Below are 20,721 nucleotides of genomic sequence, written 5' to 3' on the forward strand. Positions count from 1 at the left end.
GCCTTTATATGTATATATATATATATATATATATATATGTATATATATATATATATATATATATATATATATATATATATATATATATATATATATATATATATATATATATATAAAGGCCTCTAACACTAGCTTGCTCTATTCTTTCTCTATTCAATCGGTTTTCTTATTATTTATTATATTATTATATTATTTATATGCATATGCGTGTGTGTGTCCCTGGACCACAAAATCCAGTCATAAGGGTAAAAAATATTTAATTGAGATTTATACATCATCTGAAAGCTAAATAAATACAACTATTTGAATTTTTTTTGGCTATTGCTACAAAATATACCTGTGCTACGTGTGCCTAGTTTTATGATAATATATAATAGATGTGCTTTTGTGTGTGTGTGCGTGTGTATGTATGTATGTATGTCCCTCCTTTAAATGTTGTACTCAAATCAGTGCTGAATCATTTAATGAATCATGATTCATTTGTGATTCATTTTTCCCTACCCATAATAACGGTGATTATCCCACAGTATTGGTAAAACTGGGTGTTAAACATTGGCCACGTTTACATGCAACCAAATAATCCATTTGTAATTGGATTGATTGCTCAGTCTGACTGAAAAGCCTTTTTTTAAACACCGTAATCGATTCAATTGAGCTTTATCGGAATTCAATTTTGATCAGATTGAAGGGTGTGATTTATTCCTCTTCTAATACGATTGAGAGTGCATGTAAACACTCGATCGGACTGAACCGTGAATCTGAAAGTACTGCATGTGCATTATGACCTGCGGACCGAGTGGCTCTTCCTTTTGAATGAGGTGTTGTATAAATGTGTGTCCTGTCATTATAAAACTCTCTTTTTACTCAGCAACTGTGAAGTGGAGCAGGAAAACCTCACACCAGTCTTTGTTTTGGATTCTCATCCACAGGCAACTCATTTTGGGGGTGGGGAGGGGCATTTTTATTGTGTGATAAATATGAGCAGCACGTATGAGCAGTATGGGACAGTGGTTTATATGTATATTTATCAATAAATGCCCATAAATGGATAAATATTCATTCTGCTGTTAAAAACAAATACAAACGGTGAGAAATTCTTTATTTGTGCAGTGTGCGCATGTAAAAAAAAAAAAAAAAAAAAAAAAATTATAATTCCGATTTGAAGCTTGTGCCATATAAACATCAACCCGATCACTCTATTTAACGTTGATGTACACACTACATTCAGATTCATCAGTCAGAATGATTTCAGTCCGAATATTGTGCATGTGAACATAGCCACTGACTACAGGAGATCACTTTCAGTAATCAGTAATGATTATTGACACGCATATGCGATCAGCATTTGAGATATCATTTAATAAATAATCTGAATTAAAGGAGGCCCACACACTTTAATGGGAGTGCGGACACAGATATGATCATGTGAGACAGCAGCTGAAAAGAGAAGCTCTAGAGCTCTTTAGTAATCAAAGAGCTCTGAGAGAGAGTGATGCTCACTGGAAGAGATCATGGTGAGCTGCTGCTTCTCCATTAAAATTTTTTTTTTTTTTTAAAGCTTGCCCAGAATCAGGGGGAACATGTAAAAATCCATGGAACTAAATGCTAAGGGTCTCTCAACATCATTTGACAGCTTTCTTTTACACCTTTAAACCAATCACCCGCTCAATCACATGGGATGGAAAATCCATAGGTATGGGACCATGAACATGGATAATGGAAATATGTATTATTTTGTTTGTAATATTGTGAAATTTTAAATACAAATACATTTTAAATCCATTTTTACATGTAATTTATTAATGTTTTTCTTTGTTTTGTTTTGTTTTTTGTTTGTAATTCTGAATGTGTTCAGTGTGGATTCTTGGAATCCACTGTAGGTACTTTTAAGAATCATTGACTACAAGAAACCCTGGAGTGTTTGGTGCGAGGATGACAAATATTAATATTCCATTTCCTTGCTGCTTGTATTTCTAAAGGGTTATTAAAGGAAGTTGTAGAGAGAATATGTACAATGATCTGTTTAACCTCCAGCAGCTCTTGGACGGCTTCTTGACTCCGCCAGCTTGTGAGGCGTAAGTAGATTTCTGACAAGGTATAAATCAAATTATAAAAATGACAGCCAGTGACATTTTCCCATGAGCGATCCCCTCACGCTTGTGAAAGAGAGAGAGAGAGAGAGACAGACAGACGAAAATCGTTCAGAAACGCCTTATTTCTTTATCAGTCTGGGATGTGGAGCCAGAAAAACAAAGAGAGGATTGGCAGGACACATGCCAATGAGATCTGCCTTATTGTCCAGCATCTGATAGCGCGGAGAGAATGAGCAATACTTCAGCTTTGAGAATTAGATCAGTTTTAGATGTCGGATCGAAGCTGACAGAAATGTAGATCATGTAGTTTTTTTTCATTCCCCTATAATTCAATTCAAATGAATTTGTTTACCTGTGAATTTACTGTATAAGTTCATTTATTTAAAACATATGTTTAAAACACATTCATTTATCTGATACAAAACAAGTGAGGGTAACATTTCTCATTTATTAATTCATTCATTCATTCATTGACTCATAACAAGTGCATTTAGACCAAGCATATGCTCATTAATTCCTCCAGTGACCCTCATGCCTTTTTGCGGAGTGTAGCCTTGGAAATGGAGACCGAGATGGAAAGAGAAGGAGATGGAGAGGAAGGGCAAAAGTATGAAACGTAGACATGTTATGATGGATGCTGATGCATCATTAGCCTGCCTGCCCCGGCTGTGTACCGCCAGACGGCCAATTTCTCCTTCAGCCACACTGCATTAGAGCACGACCCTCAGGATTATGTCCACTGGATCCTCTATTTCAGCTAGCGCCATGCTATCTCTGATAGATTATTTAGCATCAGCTTTCAGCTACATTAAACCTCGTTAAAAGCAGCTTCATGGCAAAGGATTACAAGGACATGATAACAGGGAGGGCTATCTCTTAATGAAGGAGTAATTTGCTCCCTGCTCTCTCCAGACCCCCTTCAGGATAGACTGTGAAGGGAACGGGGGGGTGGAAGTGAAGAGGGCAGAGCTGCTCTCCGTGAGAGCTTCCCAGGGGCTGTGTGGAGAGGCTCTTATGCCCTTACAAATACCCAGAGATGCTGCTAATGCGTGTCCACTTGCATGCCATCAAAATCTGAAGCATGCCCCCATCTCTCTGAGGCTTTGAGCCTGTTGTTCTCTTTCGCACTATATGATTCTGGGCTTTGTGTCTCTCTTTTGCTCCGTTTCTCTCCCCTTGTTGGTCACGATTCTGTATCGGTCCTCTTGTGTCTTAAAAGTGTTGGTGAGTCAACCATGTATAGTTGTTTTCTAAATGAACTAAGCACAGTTAGAGAGGAGTGTTGATGTTTTATTTTACCTCGTTTTAGTTGGTGGTGGTTGTCAACAGCTTTTCTTTATGAAATAAATTGTGTATAATTATTATTTCTAATATATAATTAATTCTAATATAAGCAATGCATTATTTTGTTTTAATAATCCATTAGGGGAGTGAGGAAATAAGCGTCATATTCTTTATTAATTTATTTAATTTGGCAGTTGTATAGATTTAAGTTTGTGAAAAAAGAATGAATTGCGTCCACTGATTGTGGCTTGTATTTGTATGTACTGATTACATTGTTTTAGCACCCAACACACTATAATAATTATGTAAATGAGGTAAAGGCACAAACACAGCAACAAAATTAGTGCTGAATGCTATTTGCACAGTGTAATTCCCATCCTGCAAGTCAGTTTTGACTGCTGGCTTGTGTAGGCTACACCGCTGCGATCTGCAATATTAATAGCACTGAGCCTGACATTGACAGTGATTAGATGCAGGCTTTTGCACTGTAATATTGTGCAAAAGTGGCACAACTGCTCTGGAAATGTATCCTACAATGTGTTTAGGCTGGTATTTTTCGTAAATGCCACAGTTTGGTTTATAGAAAGCGTAGCTATATTGATGTAACTAATCATGTGGTTTCTGTGTTCATAATGATAGACTTTGTTGTTAGGTCTTTAGGTCATTGGCAGTTTATTATGGATATTGAGGCATTCACTTTGTGTGATATGAAAGCATCTTGCCCTCTTGCCCTTCTTAGTGAAGCATTTAGCTCTGCCACTCTCTCTGTGAGAGATTGTTGGCCACATTCATTGAGTGCTGTTGAGAATGAATGACAGGTACCTGTTGGAGATTGTGACAGAGATTGAACAAGCAGCTCAATGTTTTGTTTCTAGGTTATTTATCTGCTTGCTGAGTTTATGTGCGTGTTTGAAAGAGGGAAAAATAAATGCCAGCGTTTTTCCTTCACAGTATTTGGGTTCTGACCTCTGGAAAGTACCTCAGTCCTGTGATAATATCTGGATTTGCTCGGAGACCCTAGCGATAATGCTACGGCTAACTCCACGGGTATCTTAGGCCCATCTTATTGGCTCTTTAATAAGCCCTGAGCGCTGGCACCATGAAAACTGTCTCAGGCAACAACAACAACAACAAAAAAGGAGGCTTCTTGGAGGCTGTCCACTGTCCGGTCTATCTGAATAACCTTTAGATGAATTAGATGATGAATGTGAGGCCCCCTTCAGAGCGCATCTTCAAAGCCCAGCTAATAGTAGCACGCAGCTGGGATCCAGGCCATCGGATTGATCAGGCCTATCTCAAAGGGCAATTAAAGAAGGATAAAATGCCTCAGGCCGAAAAAATGGTCTGGAGGAAAAAAACCACGAAGCATTTAGCTTCCTTTAGTTCAGACCAGGCAAGAATACTGATCGTTCAGGGATTGACATACAGTAAAACAACCATTATTTATTAAATATAGTGTATTTTTATCTGTTATTTTTACTTTTTCCATTTTTGCTCATTGCTCAATGCCAGAAAATCAATCCTGATGAACATTTAATGTGGTTTTATCTCCGTTTGGCCCATTTATTCCCTTTTTGAGGCTGACTAATGTTAATACTGTTTATGTTGACACCAACGAATCAATATCAGCAAGAAATGAGGCATGACATTGCAGAAATTTGATTGACTTGAGCTTATCCCCTGGTCTTTCTTTCCTGAGATAGTGTCTCCAGGACAAATACACTCTCCCAGCCTGTTTTTCTGGAATGCCCTGGGGTGCAGGATTAACTCCATTCGTTTTAGATCCCCTGAACTTCTCAATGCTGACCTCAAAGTGTATCAGAATTCCAAACGAGCCAAAGGGTTACTCTTAAATACAGTAGCACCAGAGATCATGGACACTGACAAGAGTATCCATGAACAGACTGTTGGTCACATACAGTCCCATCACATGCTTGCGCTTAGTAAGGATTTTTTTTTTTTTTTTTTACACATTTTTAAAAACATTTTACTTGCCCCACTACAATAATAATTATTATTATTATCATTGCATCATCAGATGTAAAATTATTGACAGCGTATCGCTGGTCCTGGCACTGACACGGAGAGGCAAAACCAACTGAGGCCTCATATACCAACTAAGCATCCAATACTCTAACACCTCTTGTCAGGTGCTGGATCTGTCCCATGTTTGTCACCATTCCCTCAATGTCAGAACAGTCTTAAGCGGCATTTCTGCTGTATGTGTGTATTTAATGCTCGTCTTTGGCTGGAATTCTCCCTTGGCGGCTGCTCCTACATAACTAGCACGGTTACATTTTTGATGGACGTGAATTTGGTGGTATCTTAAGGAAGAAATCCTCAAAAGGACAGCAGATGTGCCAAGCGTCTGAATAAGACACAAAGACGGCTGCAAGAAGCAGGAGACACACCACACAGCAGAGCTTTTAATTTCTGCTAATTCACCTTGGCGCCATCCCAGGCGTGGTGATTAAAATAGAGCCCATGTGCTGGAATGGCTCTATAATATACATTTTCACATTTGATTATACAAGCAATTATGTTGCACTTAATGAAATTTCAAATGTGCTCAGGAGGCTGTCGGCAGAATGGTCCACATGTGCAACATGCAAATGCAGCCCACCCCACCTGACCTCCTCCAGCTTCCCGTCACTTCCTGGCTTGTTGTGGAATCCTTTGCTTTTTAAAGAAATGTAAACAAAAAATAGTTCAAATGGTGTCATTCGAAACCCATATGTTTACATACGATAAATAAAGAAAAAAGTAAGACTTCACCATACACTAGGGTTTAAAAGTTAAGAAATTAATTTGTTTATTTAGCAAGGATTCATAAAATTGATCAAATGTGACAGACCTTTATAATGTTATAGAAGATGTCTGTTTCAAATAAACATGATTTACACAAAAATATTAAGCAGAACAGCTGTTTTCAACATTGATAATATAAGAAAAGTTACTTGAGTATAAAATCAGCATATTAGAAGGATTTCTGAAGGATCATGAGACACTAAAGACTGGAGTAATGGCTGCTGAAAATCCAGGTTTGCATTACAGGAATAAATTACATTTTGATTTGTAATGCAAAACTGTTTACAAACTATTATAATACAGAACTATTCCGAAAATGTAAATAATATTTTCTAATACTACTGTATTTACTCATCAATACTACTAATACTTTTCAAAAATGAAAGAAAATAAATTAATAATAATAATAATAATCTCTATTATAATGAATCTAATCTAATAATAATAATTGAATGGTAGTGTAATTTTACAAGTATATTTCATATTAGATTTTATATTATAATTTTATATTATCACTTACTGTAAATCATTGCAAATAAGAAAAGTTTGACATTTAAAGCAGTATAATTTGTAGGTACATTTAATTTACATTTAACAATTAATTAACATGATTAATGTTACGTTCTTCACAATTTTGTTGTACGGCATAAAAAGAAGACTTATAAAATTAGAAATACAGTATTAGTCATATGGACATTTTATGAAAAATGTTGTCAAAATTCTTACACAAATGTTCCACTTGAAAAGTATCAACATGAGTAAATCTTTTTCTTCTTCTTCTTTTTTCTCTGATGAACCATTCTTTTACAGTTTTGCCTGTTTGAACCAATTAAGTGCTCCGTCGTGCTTGTGAAATTTTAAGGCAATTAGAATGCTTACCTTTGAAGCGACTAAAAAAGAAATTGGTCTTGCCTAGCGCTTTAAACAAGGCCTCGTCTTCTTTCTATTTTAAGAGATGCTTGGGAGAGTCCAACTTTATGGTTAATAAATTATGCTCCTCCCATCGTTGACGCTTCAGATTTAGACCATAACCGTGTCAAACGTCTGTTATTCCCCTCGGCTGTTGGTGTGTTTACAACACCCTGATAAACTGTATCAGCTCTACATATGAGCTCGATATAAAAAAAACAAAAACATGAACGGCTGAAGCCCTGTGAGATGGCGGAGGTGGCATTATGACTTAGGGAAGCTGTCGGCTCTTGCAGCAGAGGTGTTGTTGATGAGGAACGGCTTTATATTCCATCTTTCTGATCATACCATATGTGTGCAAACATAAACAGTCTGGCCACTGTCGTAGCGAGTGGCCTAATTACATACTATCAGTGTTATTTATTTCCTAAAGGTGCTGTTAGAGAACTCTCTCTCTCACTCACTTTGCTTTTAATCTGTCATACTCTTGCAGCCAAGCGCGAATATTTCCACTAATTACAATGCAGTTAATGTTGTGCATGATTTCTAAAAATGATTGAATTCTCAAATAAAGTCCAAAGATGTGTGGTGTAACACTAGCGTTCCCAAAGGATTTGATGGCTAATAGGTGCAAACTAATTTGACCTTCACTTTTCCTTTCTTTTACCCCAGCTGCATTTTACACACTATGGAAAGAAATGTTATTCTTACTTGTTTTATGAAACCGAAGGATAACATGAAGGCACGACCTCAGAGAAAAGATTTAAATTTTACACTGCTGGAGCGGAGTCCTCATGCCTCGGTTTGTTGACAGCGCTGAAGTCTTTTGGAGCGTATTTTCGGCATTTCTTTAAAGTTCCCTTTCCTAAGAACTGGACTATATCAGTTCTGCCAGATGTAAGCTCACAAGCTTTGTGATCTATGGAAACAGAACTTTCAACTAACCAGAACCAGGAAAAACTCATTTTTAAGGGGTTCCCTGTCGATAACATCAGAGGCCGCCTTGTTTTCTTGTGCTTTTCATTGTGCCAATGCTCTAAATTGGATTTGTGTATGCGTGGCCTCTCTTACCTAAACTATTCATGTTTTGCGTGTGTGTGTGCAGACTATTATTGTTTCATTTCCCATTTTTTATGATGTTCCGAATTCAAATTTAGTTTTCTGTTGTGGAGAGTCTTTCCCAAACTAGCCAGCACAGATGCAGGTTGAAAAGCAGTGGGTACTGTATGCAGTCTAAAAGTGAAAAATTCCCAGTTTCTCCAGTATGTGTCTTTTTAAGTAGGACAGAGAAATTGATGGCCCAGTGCTGCTAGGTGACCTACATACACTGGCTTGGACAAAATAGACTCCTGAGCACACACGCACACACACACACACACACACACACACAAAGCAGGGGGTGTGGAAGTCAGTAGAGCCTGACTGAACTCACATCTTCACAGATGCTTATGTGTTCAGAGTGACACACATATGCAAATAAGCTGAGATATTGTGTAAGTGATGTCCAGTGCCATAATAATACAACCTGGAGCCAGGGCTCATCCTGAAAAATCATTCTTTCTGCCATTCAAATTTAACCATTTTCTAGTAGAGATAGATCACTGTGTTTGGCTAATCGAGTAGCTGTTAAACTGTCACATTAAAATAAAATAAACATAAAATGTAACTTAAGGTTTATTTATAAATATATTAGTCAGTATAAAAACCATTAAACTTACTGAATGTCCCCATAAAGCAGAGGTCACCAACCTTTTTAAGCCCAAGATCCCTGACCTCAGCTTTTATGAAAGACAAGATCTACCCATTGAAGAATTGATAGAAAAAAAGACATCACAGATTGTACTTCCAAATTGAGGCCTTTTATTTAGTATTGTAATTAGTGATGCACCGATCAAACTGGCCTTAAGCGTAAATCCAGTATCTGTAGCCATTTGAAATTAGAGGCAACCACTGCATTTTAATGTCGATCCAAACAAAGATGCTACACACGTTGCAACATACCTTCAAGAAACAAAAACAGAAGGTCTGAATGAGATTTATAATCACTCTCTGACAGCAGATTCTGCTTATGAACCAGCCACGATGTAGCGTTTCCTTGGATACCGCTGTAAACAAAGCAGAGCTGCGCTTTCTGTGGATGGAAGAGAAGAAAATGCCATTGCCACCGAAACTTTTCTCAAAACAGCTTCCTTCAGTTATACAATAAAATGTAATGCATTTTTTTTTACTTATTTTACTGATATTTTACTGTTATTTTAGGGATCTACCGGGACAGTGATGAAGCTATACCAGTCAACATATATATATATATATATATATATATATATATATATATATATATATATATATATATATAAATATATATATATATACACTTTTTGCGGACTGGGGGGGTTGTGTCAAGGTGCCATTTTGTGTCAGGGACAATTTAACCATCAGCAGCATATCTCTTCAGAGCAGTCAACAACCTTTATTGCTCATCAGCTTCTCTCTGTTCTCTCTTTCACCTTCACTCCTGTATCTCTTTTCTCCATGTAATATCCTGATGCCGCGTTCACCCAGGTGCCCAGCTCAAGGACAATGACTTTTAGTGCCATGACTCAAAATACCCAATAGAGGAGTGTGGTAATGAGATCCATCGGTTTAATTGTTACGGAGTTGGCGCTTGTTTTGGAGAGAGTTTGGAACGGCTAATTAGTCAAAATGATTGAGATCCGGAGGTCCGCGTGAGGGAGGAGATAGATAAGGTGAAATGTGCTGAATGCATTTTTCAACGGCAGATAAACGAAGAGCACTTTCTCGCTAGCTCTGCTGAGAAATACAGACTCCTACACGACCGCTCCGAGGGCCCAAAGCCTAACCTTTGACCACCACACCTGAGAACAGATGCGTGTTTACTTTTGTTTCGTATCAATCGAGATTTAAACCTTGGGATTAACAGATGTTACCGAATCTCTGTGGCGCACACGATGACCCAGAGAGAAACCTCAATATCGCTCGATACCGACATAAAGACCACCTGTAGTAGAGAGTATAATTAGGCACCCTGATGCAATCATTTTCCAGTGAGATGGATCAGTTTTATTTCACTCTGAAGGGTAAACACCGGAGCCTGGCGCCAACTCCCACCACTGGCATTTACGGCAACAAACGCTGCATTATCAAATACATTTTTTTTTTTAAATCTCTCTCTCTCCTTAATTCGTCATGCCAATTGCTTCCTTTGAGAAATTCCTATCATGGCCCTCGCCTTGATGTGTCTGCTGTAATTAAGGCTCAAATTGTTTTGATGCAAGTGTAATCACATTAGCCTGTTTGCAGGGGAGAGGGGTGAAATTGGACTTGTTGCTCCAGCGCCTGTGAAAAAGGCAGCAGACTGCGTGGAGTTTATGGATTATGAAAGAAAGAACTGTCAGAAAGCATCGAGCTCAAAGCGCCGTCCCATATGGCTCTTCATTACCGGCCCTGTCAGAGCCAGTGGAACCGCCACAAACACAATGAAAGCCTAATTCGCATAGTTAAAGATGAGAATGGGATAAATGTAGGAGGATGATTGCGAAAAGATGGCTCAATCGTTTGCAAGGGAATAGATATTTTGGTTTAGTTTTGTCGACTTGTTTGTTTATTTGTTTGTTTTTTAGTCCCCGTTTTTTTTATGTTGACAATCAGTTTATGCTTAATCTAAATAATAATTTGTGTAAGTGTCCACAGCACAATCAAACTGAAATGACAATTAGTTTCATTTATATTAGTCACAGAAAAAATTGTCAAAGATAGCAATATGTTGTAATGACTCAACTCCTCAGGCAGAGTCGAGTGAAAGACCAGATGGTACGCGATATGTAGGAGTTCAGAGCGATATTTCAATAAATATTCACATTAAATTCTAACATTGTTAATATCTTACATCCTTGTAATCCTTTCTTTTCTGGTAATTGCAAAGAAACTGTACAAGCTGTGTACTTTATTCCCTTGGCCCTTTTTTCCTGTCTTTTTATTTACCTTTTGATCTTATTGTCTGTAGACATTTATTATGTTTTCATCTTTTATTACATACCAAGCAGAACAGGTTTTTATTGAATTGAGCTTAATCAGTTGTAACATTAACCGTCTATATGTCGATCGTTCTATCATTTTATCTATCACTCTTTCAATCATTCTATCTATGTCTGTCTTTCATCAGATCCCATAACATTATTTATCAAGGACGGTTGAAGCTCATCAAGTTGAATTGCTTTTATTACTAAAATTAGATATCAAACTCACAGGTCAGTGTTGCTTTTTGAGATATTCAATAAAAAGATCTTTGACTTACAGGGTCAAAATCTGAAACATGGATTTCCTATCTTATTGGGTTTTCAGTCTTTTCCTAGGAAAGATATCTTGGGTCTCACCCCAGATTTTGGTGGCGATACATTTGCTGAGATGAAAGACTGCTGATTTATAGTGCTCCTTTAGAAGATACAGGGGGGTCATAAAGGCACTTGCACATAAAAAGTTAAGTTCCAACTTGGTTTTGAGTTGGTTAGTTATCTTTTACTTTTTACTTGTGATATACGATTTTACTCACTTGATTCAATAGAAATAATTGAATGAAAGGTTTGGGTTCATAAAAAAGCCAGTCTCTCTCCCTCTCCCCCCTCTTTCTCTCTCTCTGAGCTGTGCTCCACATTTGGTGTAGATGTACCCTGCTGACTGTGCACATATCGCACCTCTCCATTCATCCGTCTTCTGTAATGAGGGAGGAAGGACTCAGATCATTAGCCATTAGGGAGGAATGGCTGCTTCTGAAGTGGCTGGTATTTTAGTTAGGTGGCTTTTGGAGAGCCTAATGTTGACATTAATCTTCAATGCCACTTGTGAGGATACGGCAGTGACCTTATTGTTTTTTTGTTCGTTTTTTTAGCCAAAGATAGGGCACCCTATCATAGGTTCACTTCCCATATCTTTCAGACAGATGTGATTGCAAAATCATCTTGTAACATCAGTGTTTTCCTACCATTTTGTTTTACTGAATGTACTCCATAGCCCCATCAGGAAGGCTGAAATTCTTAATGGAAACCAAAGCAGTAATGTGTTCCTTAATTTTGAACCATATATTTATTGTTTTATCAATTAAAACATAAGAAACTTATTTTCTTGTTAAATTATTGCTCAAAAAGTGGGCTCTTTTTTATTTAAAACCAATTCCACTTGGTCTTTGTCATTTATATAATGAAAAAACCTTCATGCAATTGTATTTATGGCTTCAGTGTCCAAATACATTTTGGAACATATGCTAATCACCAAAACGTATGCATATAATTTCGTTTTATTAAAACAACTGAATGTGTTAAGCTATGCATTTTGTTTATACCTTGACAGGTATTTTTTTGTGTTACTATGAATATATTTTGTTTAAAAACATATATACAGTCACCGGCCACTTTATTAGGTACACCTGTTCAATTGCTTGGTAACACAAATTGCTAATCAGCCAATCACATTGCAGAATCTCAATCTATTTAGGCATCTAGATTGCTGAAGTTCAAACTGAGCATCAGAATGGGGAAGAAAGGGGATTTAAGTGACTTTGAATGTAGATTGGTTGTTGGTGCCAGACAGACTGGTCTGAGTATTAAAAAAAACTGGTGATCTACTGGGATTTTAAAACACAACCATGTCTAGAGTTTACAGAAAATGGTCAAAAAAAGAGAAAATATCCAGTGAGTGGCAGTTTTATGGACCACAATGTCTTGGTGATGTCAGAGGTCAGAGGAGAATGGACATACTGGTTAGAGATGACAGCAACAGTAACTCAAATAACCACTCATTACAACCAAGTTATGCAGAATTCCATCTCTGAATGCACAACACATCGAACCCTGAAGTAGATGGGCTACAGCAGCAGAAGAACGGGAAACTGAGGCTACAATTCGCACAGGCTCACCAAAATTGGACAATAGAAGATTGGAAAAACGTTGTCTGGTCTGATGAGTCTCGATTTCTGCTGCGACATCCAGTTTGTAGGGTCAGAATTCGGCATAAAGAACATGAAAACTTGGATTCACCCTGCCTTGTCTCAACGGTTCAGGCTGATGGTGTAATGGTGTGGGGGATATTTTCTTGGCACACTTGGGGCCCCTTAATATCAAGTGAGCATCCTTTAAGTGCCACATCCTACCTGAGTATTGTTGCTGACCATGTCCATCCCTTTATAATTATAGTGTACCCATCTTCTGATTGCTACTTTCAGCAGGATAATGCACCGTCACAAAGCTCAAATCATCTCAGACTGGTTTTTTGAACATGACAATGAGTTCACTTTCCTCAAATGGCCTCCACAGTCACCAGATCTCAATCCAATAGAGCAGATTTGGGATGTGTTGGAACTGGAGATTCGTATCATGGATGTGATATATATATATTTTTTTCATTTTAAGATTTTTATTCATAAGTTGTAATTTCTGTTTATGTAACAAAGAAACAAAGAAAAATGTCATTTTTTTCCTCCTAAAACTGCTGAAGTCCCCCCTGGTGTACAGGTTGGGAATCACTGTTATACAGTACACATTAAAGGCCTGCGTGTTTATTGCTAATAGAACTTGTTCCTTAAAATGCCAGTGGCAGGTGCATTAGTTTGCCCCGCTAGTTCTTTAGTATTGTGGCTTAGTTTATCGCTGCACCCTTGAGATCTATTTACCACCGCTCCTCACACACACTCTGGAGTAAAAGATTAATAAAGCGTCAGCAGTAGTGCTCAGCTTCAAAAAGTTTTAGTTTTATACACTTCTCTCTTTTCCCCCCAAATTCTCTTTTAGCTCCTCTCCGTTTTCTCCGAAAGCCATACGTCTCTCCCAAGTCATTATAATGTAGTGGGGTGGCTGGAGCTACAATCGATTACGCTGTCTAGTCTCATTTAGTTTACAAGAGTTCCAAGTTCCAGAGAGCTTACCGAGAGGCTATTTTTCTCCATGCCCGTCTTCTTTTTGATTAAGCGGATGTGTAAATAAGGCCGCAAACTCCCATCGATGCATGCCAATCTATTTATTGACTCGTAAGGATCATTCTCTTCACTCCCCATGGGTGTCTTCAGGCCGAAGAATTGAGCTACTCACAGCACATGTGAGCGCACGGGACAGCCAACTGTCTGCCGGGAGAAAAAATGAAACTCATTGACAGATGTTCTTGTGGTGCTTTCTGCTCTCATTATTAATAGATGAGAAAGGGGCCCCATTTATCAGAGTGGGGAGAAATGAATTGACATTGGCTTTGATTTTATTGCTGTAACTTGTCTGGGCACATCGCAATTCTTTTTCCTTTTTCGCTTCCAGGGCAGCGTTTTGATAGCAAGAGCATATTGGGAAAAGCACCCAAATAAACAAGCAAAAAAAAAAAAAAACTCTCTCCAAATGCACAAAGAGATATATGCATGCAGACACACATGCAGACATATGCTAACTTATGTAGCAGAATGTTGCCCTGTCACTTTCCTACTGTGGCAGCCACCCACCCGTAACAGATGGATCTGCTGATGTCACTGGCCTGGTCTTTATGCCTGCAAACAGTGTTTAAAAAGCAGTTTAGCATTTATTACAGGGTGAGATGCAGAAAGCATGCTGTGCAGCTGTGTCATAAGTTTCCTTTCTTACTGGTGTGAGGAAACTAAATGTAGCTGAAACTGAAACAGATTTTATTTGGGGTCGTGTATTATTTTCATTTATTGGTGGCTACTCTACAGCAGTGACTTAAAATAAAGTAAATGCCTGCCTTTAACATAATTGCAAAGGCCATTGTATGTGTTAAAATGTGTTAATCAAAAAAGAACAAAAGAAATTATGGAATAGAGCTGGAATAGAATTTGCATCCATGTGAGAGCCATAGTTTAGCATGTTGAGTTATGCATGCAAATAAAAGTTTTCCAATAAGTTTTTGAGGTTCTGTATTTTTGCGGCACACAGGACTTTTGTTTATTCTTTATAAGTGTTGTGCTTGTTTTAGCGTCGCCCATCCTGAACTCATCTTGTGGTCATATATTATTCAGCATACCATCGTACGAAACTCATTTTGCATGTGCGCGCATGCAAGTGTGTCTGTGAATTCATGAGAACGTCCATAGGCATGCTATTTCCCCCACCGTTTAATATGCAACACGCAATCTATTTACCATCACTGGTCTCTGGAAAGGATCCGAGGTGGCCGTTATAATATCTGATTCGGTTGTGTACCTCTTCCCTTTAAATACACCGAACTGCTTCAGGCACCCTCGGCTTTTTAAGCAAAGGTCAGAGAAAGGCTCATTGATTTAGCATTTTAATTTTATTTGTGCTGGGCTCCGAGGGGGACTGGCATTCAGTGTGGCAGTGGCTCTTTGTTTTGTAAGAGGCTGTGAATGTCTGGGTGTCTGTTGAGACCCGGCCTGCTTCGCTCTGGCTAATAAGTGTGAGATGGCAGCCAGACGCCTCCGTAATAGCCACTAACACTTATTATCCTCCCCTAGATTGGAAATCCATGTGTTGTCATTGAGGGATCTCAAGACAAGTTAAGCGGAAAAAATAGATGCGTTTCTTTTTTCTCTCTCTCTCTCTCTCAAGCATCCCGCTTCAAAACAGATGTGCGTGTCGTGTTGTAGGAGCACTGCGTTGGTGTAGGTGGGCTGTAAGGCAGAAGTGGTTTCCAATGTAAGGAAATGGCCTGTTCAGAGTGGTTAAGTCACTAACTGAGCGAGATAATGCCTTGGGGTGTTTGAGGCGGAAAAATGTGACGTCTCCTCTGCCAGCACAGAGGCAGCTGTTGTTTTGCATTGTTCCTGTCCTCTCCTTCGCTTGACTTTGCAGAGGATGCAGAGAAGGGCCCACGGTATCGACACTCCTTCATTAAGAGATCCTGTTAGCAGCGTTGGTCTTGTCATTAGGAGCACTCAAGGTTTTTGATTTGCTGCCGTTTCCACTGCTCAGTCGAGAGCTCAGTCTGCCGATAGCGCCCTGAACTCTGACAAAAGCGATGTGTGGGATCGTTACCTGTTCTTACCGTCTACACTTAGTTAGAGATTGTGGTTGGCAGTTTTGGTTCTTTTGATAATCTGAAAATTCTGGAAATGAAAATTTAAGATGGCAATGCTAGTAAAATATATCGCTCAAGATTTGACCAGTATTAATTTATTATTCTTTTTTTTTATTTTCATTTAATTATATTATCTGTTTTACAATACTGACCTACTGTGTATTCAATAATGTTGCAATATATAAGCAATATCAAAAAGATAGAGAGGGTTTTAATACTTTTTGCTGAAACGTCTGCTTTCTTTCTTTCTCTATATCTGTCGCTCTCTCTCTCTCAACAGTTATTTGTTGCTTTTTTCTCTTTTTGTTTTGAACCTATCCCTTAATTGCGAAAGTTACATAAAAAAAAGGTACATTTAACCCCACCCCTTGGGTGATCTAACTTGCAGTTATGTTGGGTTGGATGAAACACTGTAGAAAACACGGACTCTAGAAAACTTGTCACACATTTGCAGTATTTTGTTACTCATCATCATTTATTTATTTGACAAAATGTAATTTTTATTTTACAATCCTCTACAGAAACCTTGGTAATTGAATCGCTATTGGCTAGTAAAGTACACTCTTAACATTAGTGTCAGTCAGTCAAGCATTAAAATAATCAAGTATTATTTATTAATATAACTTTACGAATTAGAAATAAACTTGATGACCGTGTTTGAATGCATATTAGTCATTTTAAATGAACATTTTAACTAGACTGGTGGTGTTGCTTTTTTGGTCGTTCAGGATTTCTGTAAAAAAAAAAAAAAAAAAAAAAATACTGATGAGATAATAATGATATGAATTCTACTAATAAGAACTATACAACGCACCATGGATTACTAAGGATTAATGAGCTGCTGGATTCATGAATATTAATCAGGTTGTGTGAGTTTGCTCGAAACGATTTGCTGAAATCAAAACAGGGACGATAATAGATGAGCTCCAGCCAATGAGATTGCCGTTTGCGCATTAGCTCCGCCCACTACCAAAAAACCCGGCAGTTCTTAAAAGCTGTAAATTCTAAAGGAAAATACAACACAGAATATCATTTACATGAAGCACATCAATTATTTTTCTATGTCTCTATCTCTCTCTCTCTCTCTTACTCTCTCTCTGCGTGTGTGAGAGAAAATGCAATGGCAAGGCATGCGTCTTCACACTAGAGTTTACGGTACGTCGAATACAGGTGCATTTCACATCCATTCAGATGAACAACAGCACAGATCGCTTGACGAGTAAAACTCTGAAGCACTCAGTCAAAGTGTTCGGTGAGTGAACATATATCTGTGCTAAATTTATACTTAGTCTCTTAACTCACACACTGGCGAGAAAAATCTGAGAATTTATTCAGAGTGAAGATTTGGTCCCATATGTGAGATATTTACTCGCAATGTAGAGGGTTGTTTTAATATATACCAATCTTGATTAACCCCACTTTTTAAAATAAAAATAGTTTTGTTACACTGTAAAAAAAAAAAGAAAAAATGTTTTAATTATTGGAGCATGTTTCGAAGAAAAAACTATTTCAGACTTTCTACTTTCTAATTTCACATTGAATGTGTTACTTGTTTCTTTGTAATTGTTTGTAAAATGTACATATTGTAAATAATAGTGTACATATTAAATTATTAAGAGAACCTGCTTTTTCTGATGATGCCGGTCCTGTAACATCATTTGTAACTCAGTTGTGAAAATTCAGATTTTAAAGTTCTTGTTAAATCTGACCCTAGTGTCTTCTATATTCATTTGTGCACTTTTGAGTGTTGAGAATTTTGGGATTGATAGTAGATTTGTCAATTGGCATGGAAATGTCAGTTTCAGGTGCTTCCTGCTGGGGTGCAGGTACTGTAACCCGCTCCCCCTCCCCCTGTAGCCGTCAGGCCTCCCGAACCACCCAATGCGTGCCAGCTCCCTCCCGGCTGCTGAGAAATTGCTCCTGACAGCTGATTTGTTGGTTGTCAGAACTGGTCGCTGTGTGGCTGATAAGGGCGCAGAGGCCCGAGATGGAAAACTAACTGCCTCTCATGATTTCAAAGGCAGCCCCATCAGCCTGGGGCCTGCAGACACATGTAAATGTCTCTGGGCTGAAATCACCAGGGATGTTTCCTCCATGTGCGGGGCTGATCTTTAAAGAGTTAGTCTGCGCTTAGCATGCAACGTCTGGCCATGTTGAAAAGCATTGCAAATGCCACCTTTTAAATGTTTTATTTCAGACTCATTGTTTGCATGCAGTTATTGTTGGCCCGACTGTACAAAACATAGCTTTATATGAATCCTGCTGTGTCCTTTTTATCAAAGAACAAAGGAACTGTAAATGAACAGAGGACACCAGGCAGCAGCAATCAAGCCCTGCGACTAATCAGGCTTGTGCAAAATTCACAATCTATAAATAGACTTTTTTTGATTCATGAGTTTCAGTTGAATTAAATTGAAAGTCTGTCTGCCTGTCTATCTATCTATACATCTACATATATCTTTCTGTCATTCTATCAATTTATAGAACATTCTATTGAAATTCTGTGTTAACTCAATTTAAATCAAGTTGAAATTTAGGTTTGGAATCATAGAGGTATACAATTCAGTTGAATTCAGTTCAGACCATTCAAATCTTTTCTGATTAGCTGAAACTGAGGGCCTACTTGACAGTATTTAATAATATGAATAAGGCTCTGAGTCGACTAGCTCATCTATCAAATGAAGTACTTCTACTGTACAACCAGCTACATTCATTCACCCCCAGATCTGTGCTAGGAAAGGTGGAGCAGAGCAGTCAGGGGAGTGGAGCAATGGGAGGACCTGCTCCAGCCTGCAGCGAATCATCAGGTCTGATCAGTCATAGGAAGCTCTAATAGGCTTGTACAGGAAGCCATTGCGAGCGAAGAGGTCACTAGGTAATTGGCTGTGAATCCTGTTCCAGCATCCTCCCATGGGGCGGCTGCTCCTATAACTCACTTCCTGTCAATGATGTCAACCCTCGGAGCTGCTTAAGCCCAGGCTGAAGGGTCGATGAGGGGCTACTGGCCGTCTTCCAACTCTAGAGAAGATGACAGTGTGGCAATGACCATAGATCACCCTTTCAGCCTGTACATACAATAATTGCCCTTAATTACCTCATGCCCCAATACAAAGCCCTCATGCGGTTCCAGCGTCGCTAATTCCCCATCAGTCAGTACAGCTACGGCGTTCTGTTGACTCTTAACAACACGCCATCCAACTCTGTGTTTACCCTAGCTGGGTGAGGAGTGTGGATTCTACTGTGTCATGGAGTCAGGGAGCGGATAATTCATCCAGTGTTTTCTTCCCCAAACACAACAAACTGTACGTATAATCACCGAGAGTTCACACGGCACTGGACGAGAGGCCACCGCTTGTTTATCCCATGCCCTCTTATCATCCCTCCCGCCTCTTCATCTGCTCTTATCACGGCTGGTGTTGAGAGGGGCTACATGGCTTCCTGTTTTGGGTTTGCTGTCAACCTCTTTGACCTGTTGACCCCAGGACTTATCTCTCACTTTCTTAAAAGCCAAAAGCCTCGTCTAAAAGCAGCAGGGCAAGTACTCTATTTTTGTTCATTTTGTTTCTGTTACTTTAGGGCTTGTAAACCACAGCACATTAAGTGTGAGTGTGGTTGTATGAGGGGGGATTTTATTATTATTATTATTATTTTTACATTTTAAAAGTTTTATTTGGTCATGGTGTGAGAAAAAGAAAGTATCTTGTAGTCAGTTACAAATGTTTTGTTATATCTATTGCATTATTCAAATTTATATAAAATTACTTGCATACACCTCTTGTATAATGAGGTGCAATGCTTGCTATAATGAGCATGTTTTTCATTTCTGTATTAAATAGACTTTTAATATATTATTAGTAACATTGCAAATTATCTTTGGAAAATTATGATATAAATTACTATGTTATAAGTAATCGCATCATTACAAATATTGTAACAAAACTGCATATATATACACCCACATGTATTAAAGTTGTAAGGATTTTTTTTTTCTTTTTATTTCATGTTTACACCACATGACATTTCATTAAATGTAAACTTTAGTTGAAAATAGCAAGCATCTACTGGGCATTTGTCACTTGATTAACATTCATGATCGAAGCTGATTAGAGCTTATAATATGTCCCTCCATGTTTCAGATCTTTTTTTGCCCCCTGGTCGTGTTTATATGAGCATGTGTCAAAATATCAGTATTCCGTTCGCATACATTGATATCTAGTTTGAGACTCCGTCTCAGTGGGTTTATGCATTTTTTTTTAATCACTGGATTTTCCTCATTCCTCATGGATTGTGTGGCTCTGTTGTGCTCTGTGAGGTTAAAATGGATCCTCAGTAGAGGCACTTAGGAATGAGGAAAAATAGCGTGTCACGTATTGAAAAACTCGCAAAGAAACATCAAATATTTGGTAATGGAATTCAGATGCTGGCTGGCTCTACAAATCCCATTAAAACAGCTTTGAGCTTCCTCCATCTCTGAGGAGCAGACTCAAAGCTATTTTAATAGTGCCCAGGACTTCATCATTTTAACAGCAAAAGACTTCCTGCTCTGTACTAGATACATAATTTGCATGGCATTAGGACCAGATAA

General features: G+C 38.3%; 1 protein-coding gene across 11 annotated transcripts in view; it reads left to right on the forward strand.

Moving 5' to 3' along the window:
- The window catches only part of msi2b (musashi RNA-binding protein 2b), a 251,834-nt gene that overhangs the window by 171,799 nt on the left and 59,314 nt on the right, over window positions 1-20,721 (forward strand). The window lies entirely within an intron of this gene.

This window comes from Carassius gibelio, chromosome B15 (genome assembly GCF_023724105.1).
Source record: "Carassius gibelio isolate Cgi1373 ecotype wild population from Czech Republic chromosome B15, carGib1.2-hapl.c, whole genome shotgun sequence".
Lineage (NCBI taxonomy): Eukaryota > Metazoa > Chordata > Actinopteri > Cypriniformes > Cyprinidae > Carassius > Carassius gibelio.